General features: G+C 57.8%; 1 pseudogene; it reads left to right on the top strand.

The window, feature by feature from the left end:
* The first annotated feature begins 1266 nt into the window (after positions 1-1266).
* Positions 1267-1911, top strand: LOC125337844 (annotated as a pseudogene).
* Positions 1912-5832: the final 3921 nt, after the last annotated feature.

Below are 5832 nucleotides of genomic sequence, written 5' to 3'. Positions count from 1 at the left end.
ACAGACCCTGTGAATCTGCTGGTAGGCACGGCCAGGGACTTGTAGGTAGGGAAGTGACAGAAGAAACTATCAGCTCGAGAGTCTTCCTGATGCAGAGTGAAGAAGAATCTGCAACCAGAATCAGCATTCATCGAGCACCTTGCACCCAGCATCAGCCCTGGATCCCCCCAGCTCCCATCATCCAGCCCTGGATCCCCCCAGCTCCCAGCATCCAGCCCTGGACCTGCCCAGCCCCCTCACCCAGCTCTGGAACCACCAGCCCTCCACTCCCAGGCCTGGACCCCCAGCTCCCATCAGCCCTGGATCCCAGCCCAGCTCCCATCAGCCAGCCCTGGTCCCTGCCCGAGGTGCCCCACGGCCACAGGGATGGGCACGGGGAGCTCTGTGCACAGGAGCTCATCCCAGCCCTGCATCCAGGGGGTTCCCAGGGGATGGCACTCTCTGGGAACTCCAGGAACAGCTGAAGGTGTTTGTGCTCGCTGCGTTTATGTCCCCACCCCCCCCCCCACCCCCCCCCCCCCCCACACACACACAGGGTGTTCAGGGCTGTGTCTTGTCCGTGCACTGCAAACACGGAGCCCTGACCCGGTCACTGGATGTCCCTCCATGGAGGGAAGAACAACCTCTGTGACCTGGGCAGAGAGGCCCCTGCTGGCAGCAGCGCTGGCTTTGCCAGGGCACTGCTGGGTGCCCCCACCCTGAGCACTGCCACCCTTTGCTGCTCAGGGCTGGTTTCCTCTCCAGGGCGCTGCGTTGGGCACATCCTGGAGACAAAACTGGGAAGGAGATGGAAGCTTTCAGGCCCTGCACTGGGGAGATGCCCTCGCATGATGGAAATGCTGCTGCAGAGCCCAGCTCTGTCCCAGCAGTGCCCACGGCCTGTCCCTGCCTGCAGTCCCTGGGCAGTCACACAGCAGGGCTGGGACCGAGCTGACAGAGCCCTGAGGCCTGAAACCAACGCAGGGGCTCTGCAGGGGAGTGTGGAAGGGAAGGAAGAGGAGTCACGGAGGAGAAGCCCTGGGGCTCCCTGGCAGTGCTCTCCTGCTGGGACTCTTTTCTCCTCCAGCTCTGCCCAGAGGCACCGACCCTGCAGCTCCAGAGAAGTCAGGGAGGAAAGATGCCAGGGAAACAAGACAACACAGGGCTCTTTCTTTTGTTCCAGCACACGCATAGTGTAGTGCAGCTCCCCGTTTATACAGTCTCTGGGTCACACTGGAAAGGCAAATACCAAATTAAAAATGGAACAGACTTTATGGGAGTAGAGGTTTCCCTCCTCACCATCATGTGCTACGAGCACTACGTGTCCATCTGCAAAGCCCTGCACTACGGGACCCTCCTGGGCAGCAGAGCTTGTGCCCACATGGCAGCAGCTGCCTGGGCCAGTGCCTTTCTCTACGCTCTCATGCACACGGCCAATACATTTTCCCTGCCCCTGGGCCAGGGCAATGCCCTGGGCCAGTTCTTCTGTGAAGTGTCCCAGATCCTCAAGCTCTCCTGCTCCAAATCCCACCTCAGGGAAATTGGGGTTCTTGTTTTTAGTGCCTGTTTATAATTTGGCTGTTTTGTGTTCATTGTTTTCTCCTATGTGCAGATCTTCAGGGTCGTGCTGAGGATCCCCTCTGAGCAGGGCCGGCACAAAGCCTTTTCCACGTGCCTCCCTCACCTGGCCGTGCTCTCTCTGTTCCTCAGCACTTCAGCATTTGCTCACCTGAAGCCCCCCTCCATCTCCTCGTCATCCCTGGATGTGGCAGTGTCAGTTCTGTACTCGGTGGTGCCTCCAGCCCTGAACCCCCTCATCCACAGCCTGAGGAACCAGGAGCTCTGGGATACCCTGAGGAAAATGATGACTGGATTTTTTCAGCAGCAATGAAGTGCTGGTTTTGTTCTCCACAGCTGCAGTGTAACTCAGTGCAGGCCCAGCCTGTCTGCTCAAGTTTTTAGTAGTGGCTGTGTGTGTGCAGGGTTTCCTTTTTCATTTTGTGATAATGTTGTGCTCAAGGAAACTTTATTTAGCCCATCGACATCCCATTACTGGGATCATTCATCCTATTTAGAATTCACTGCTTACACCTTGAATTTTACCCAGAGACAATGGAAATGAGGAGTCACCTACTCTGTGCACTGTAGCAAAATAAAGGATCCTGCAGCAACCTGTTTGTCAAAAATGCTTCCTTTGAAACCTCATCTGAATCTGTCAGGGCAGTGCCTGTGTGCAGAGGGGAAGAGAAGCTGAGTCCCAGCACAGCAGCAGGGCCAGGGAGCAGCAGCACTCGGTGCTTTCAGAGCTGCTCTGTTTATCCTTCCACGCTGTCCTTCTGTCCTTGTGGGAGTCCTCAGCTCTGGCTGCTGCGCTGCTGTCCTGCTCTGTGGCACTCCTGTGAGCACAGGAGGGGTTGACAGATTTGTGTTATTTAAAAGTAGACAGCAGTGGCTGGAATTGCTGGGCTGATCAGTGAAGTTTTTCAGAATTTTATGGCCCTGGCATGTGAGTCACAGGTGGATCACAGCGAGTCCTGGAGCTGCCAACCTGAACATGAATAATAGAATGGACAAAGCTGCAGCTTAAACGTGACTTAAAAATAAATCCCCAGAGTGGCCAGCCCAGAGATCGTGGTCTATGAACTGGAACAACCACATTACAACAGGGACTGCAGACCCACCAAAACCCCACCCAAACCCAGCTCAGAGGGGCCATGGTGGCCCCGTGGCAACCACTGGGCACCAAAGCAGTGAAGCCGTGGAGAGCGAGAGGCTCAGTGGCTGACATTTCTGTGGGACGGGGCTGTCGTGTGAGGGGTGGGGGCTTTAGGTCACAGGGGAATCATTGCCCAGGGAGTTTTTGTTCAGGTCTGTAGTGCATTGATGCTGCCTGGACTCCAGGCACCCACCAAAGCTGCTCTCTCACTCCTGTCCACAGCTGGACAGGAGAGAGAAAATATAACAAAGGGTTCATGGGTTGAGACAAGGACCAGGAGAGATCTCTCATCCAACACCGTCCTGGGCAAAAGAGGCTCAACTTACAGATATCAAGTGAATTCATTAATAACAAAATCAGAGCAGGATAATGAGAAGTGAAAGAAGAGCTTTCAAAACACCTTCCCCCTCCCCTCCATCCTTCCCACCGATGGTGCAGGAGACAGGGAATGGGGATTGTGGTCAGTTCATCTCCTGTGGCTTCTCCCGCTGCTCAGGGAGAGGAGTTGTTCCCCTGTGAGACCGTGGGGTCCCTTCCCACGGGAGACAGTTCTCCGTGAGCGTCTCTGACGTGGGTCCAGTCTGACGAGCAGCAGCCCCCCCAAAACTGCTGCGGCGTGGGTCACTCTTCCATGGGGTCAGTTCTTCAAGGCCAGGCTGCTCCAGCCTGGGAGCAGGGCCCCTCTGCAGCGGGTCTGCCTCTGGATCACAGCCTCCTGCAGGCATCCACCCACTCCGGCGTGGGCACCTCCCCCAGGGCTGTGGGTGGATCTCTTCATCCCCCGGGGATCCCCAGGGGCTGCGGGTGGATCTCTGCATCCCCCGGGGATCCGCAGGGGCTGCGGGTGGATCTCTGCATCCCCCGGGAATCCCCAGGGGCTGCGGGTGGATCTCTGCATCCCCCGGGGATCCCCAGGGGCTGCGGGTGGATCTCTGCATCCCCCGGGGATCCCCAGGGGCTGCGGGTGGATCTCTGCATCCCTCGTGGATCCCCAGGGGCTGCAGGGGCACAGCTGCTCCACCATGGTCTCACCACAGCCTGCAGAGGAATCTCGGCTCTGGCTCCTGGAGCACCTCCTCCCCCTCCTTCTCCACTGCCCTTGGTGTCTCCCTGTTGTTTCCCTCACATGTTCTCCCTCCTCCACTTCTCTGACTACAAAAACACTGTGTCCCACTTTGTTTTCATTTCCTTCTGAAATCTGATCTCACAGAGGGTTCCCAGCCTCTCTCAGTGGCCCAGCCTTGGCCAGTGCCATGTCCATCTTCGGAGCCATCGGGGATCGGCTCTGCCGGACATGGTGGAAGCTTCCAGCAGCTTCTCACAGAAGCCACCTCTGTGGCCCCCCCGCTACCAAAAACCAGGCCGTGCCAAACCAACACACACAGGAAGGAAAGCACGGAGCCCCAGTGCTCCAGGGCAGGTGAGAAGCAGCTCTGGCCATGCCAAGGTCAGCCGGAGCTGCCAGGCGGCCCCAGGAGCCCAAGGCAGCCAGAGCTGTTCCATGTTCCCTTGATTCTGTGGGCCCTGCAGGGTCACAAAGGCCCCTCAGTTCTTTGGGCCCAGCAGTGCCACAGTGGCCCCTTGGTTCCATGGAACGCCACAGGGTCACAATGGTCCCCTTGGTGCCACCAGCCCTGCAGGGTCACAATGGCCCCTGGGTTCCACGAGGCCACGCAGGGTCACAGTGGTCTCCAGAGGAAGGGCAGCACCGAGCCCCAGGGTTTCAGGACCAGATGAGGCACGGCCACCAGAGGCGAAGGCCAGCCACATCTGTCTGTCCTGGCAGGTTTGTCTGGGAGCAGCCCTTGGATATTGGGAATTTGGGAGGTGGAATCCCAGTTTTGGCCATGGGCACCTTGTCGAGTAACGCAGTTCTGTGCTCGCTGCACGAGCTCTGGCGTGCCCTCGGTCAGAGAGAGTCCAGCTGTGTTACTTCTGTGTGTCGCAGAAGCGACTTCGGCATCAGGAAAAGTGCTGCTGGCTGAGCTCGCTGGCTTCTTTGCAGAGGAGACACAGCAGGAGCTGATGATATCGGCTCACGTTAGTTCGGAGATAAAGGAAGAGAGAGAGGGTTCTGGTCTGGCTTCCAACAGGTTTATTGTCAGAAGTTTAGCAACCAGAACATGGCAATGATCTTAATCTGGGATCCCACTGAGAGGCTTTTCCCTCAGTTTTAGAGGGGGGTTGAAAACCGCGGGCAAAGGGGAAAACAACCAATAAGTTACAAGCCAGGGGGAGGATACAATTCAACAAGAACTACTGGGAGATACAACAAAGAACCAGTGAACAACCGAGTAAGAGGGAATTCTCCCGAACAGGGAAAGGCAGTTTGGAGCCGGGCGCAGCCCCGGGGGGATGCGGCTTAAGCTTCTGAGCCGCCCATAGACCCACCCTGCGAGTCTGTGTCCCGGGGAAATTCGATCCACGGGAGGGTCCAGCCCAGCAGCTGGGTCATAGCAACAGCTGAGAAGGATGGGGTTTTTCCACATGAAAGAAAAGCACAAAGTCCAGGTGTTTTGGAAGAAGATGAGAGGTGGCCACCATGGGCAAGAGCAGACAGACCTGTCTCGCATGGCAGCTTTTGTCTGGGAGCAATCCTTGCATAGACAGAATTTGGGAGGTAGAATCTCAGTTTTGGCCATGGGAGCCTGGATGAGAAGGACGGTTCTTTTCCTTAGGAAGGAAAGCACGGAGCCCCAGGAGCCCCAGGGCTCCTGAGCCAGCCCCTGCTGCCCCGGGAGGGAATTTGGGGAGGGGGCAGAGGGGGTGCGCAGCCCCCACCGGGGGATGACCCCGGCCCAGCGCCCTTCGTTCAGCACCGAGCTGGGCTTGGGGCCGCAGGAGGAAGAGGCCGATGGGAAGCAGATCCTGCAGGGGGGACAGGGCTTGGGCTCAGGGCAAGGTCCTGCCCTGCACACCTGGCTCAGGTGTGAGCCTGCCCTGGGAAGGGAGCGGGACATTCCCATCCCCACGGATCAGGGCTGGGAGCAGTGCTGGGAGCATGGACATGGAAATACTGGGAGCCACTGGGACCACACTGAGGGCTACTGGGAGCAACTGGGAATGACGGGTGTGTGCTGGAGGCAACTGGGATATACTGGGAATGAATGAGATCATGCTGGGGGCAACTGGAACCA

Source organism: Corvus hawaiiensis, chromosome 24 (assembly GCF_020740725.1).
Source record: "Corvus hawaiiensis isolate bCorHaw1 chromosome 24, bCorHaw1.pri.cur, whole genome shotgun sequence".
NCBI classification, from domain to species: Eukaryota; Metazoa; Chordata; class Aves; order Passeriformes; family Corvidae; genus Corvus; species Corvus hawaiiensis.
This window is presented reverse-complemented; position numbering and strand designations above follow the sequence as displayed.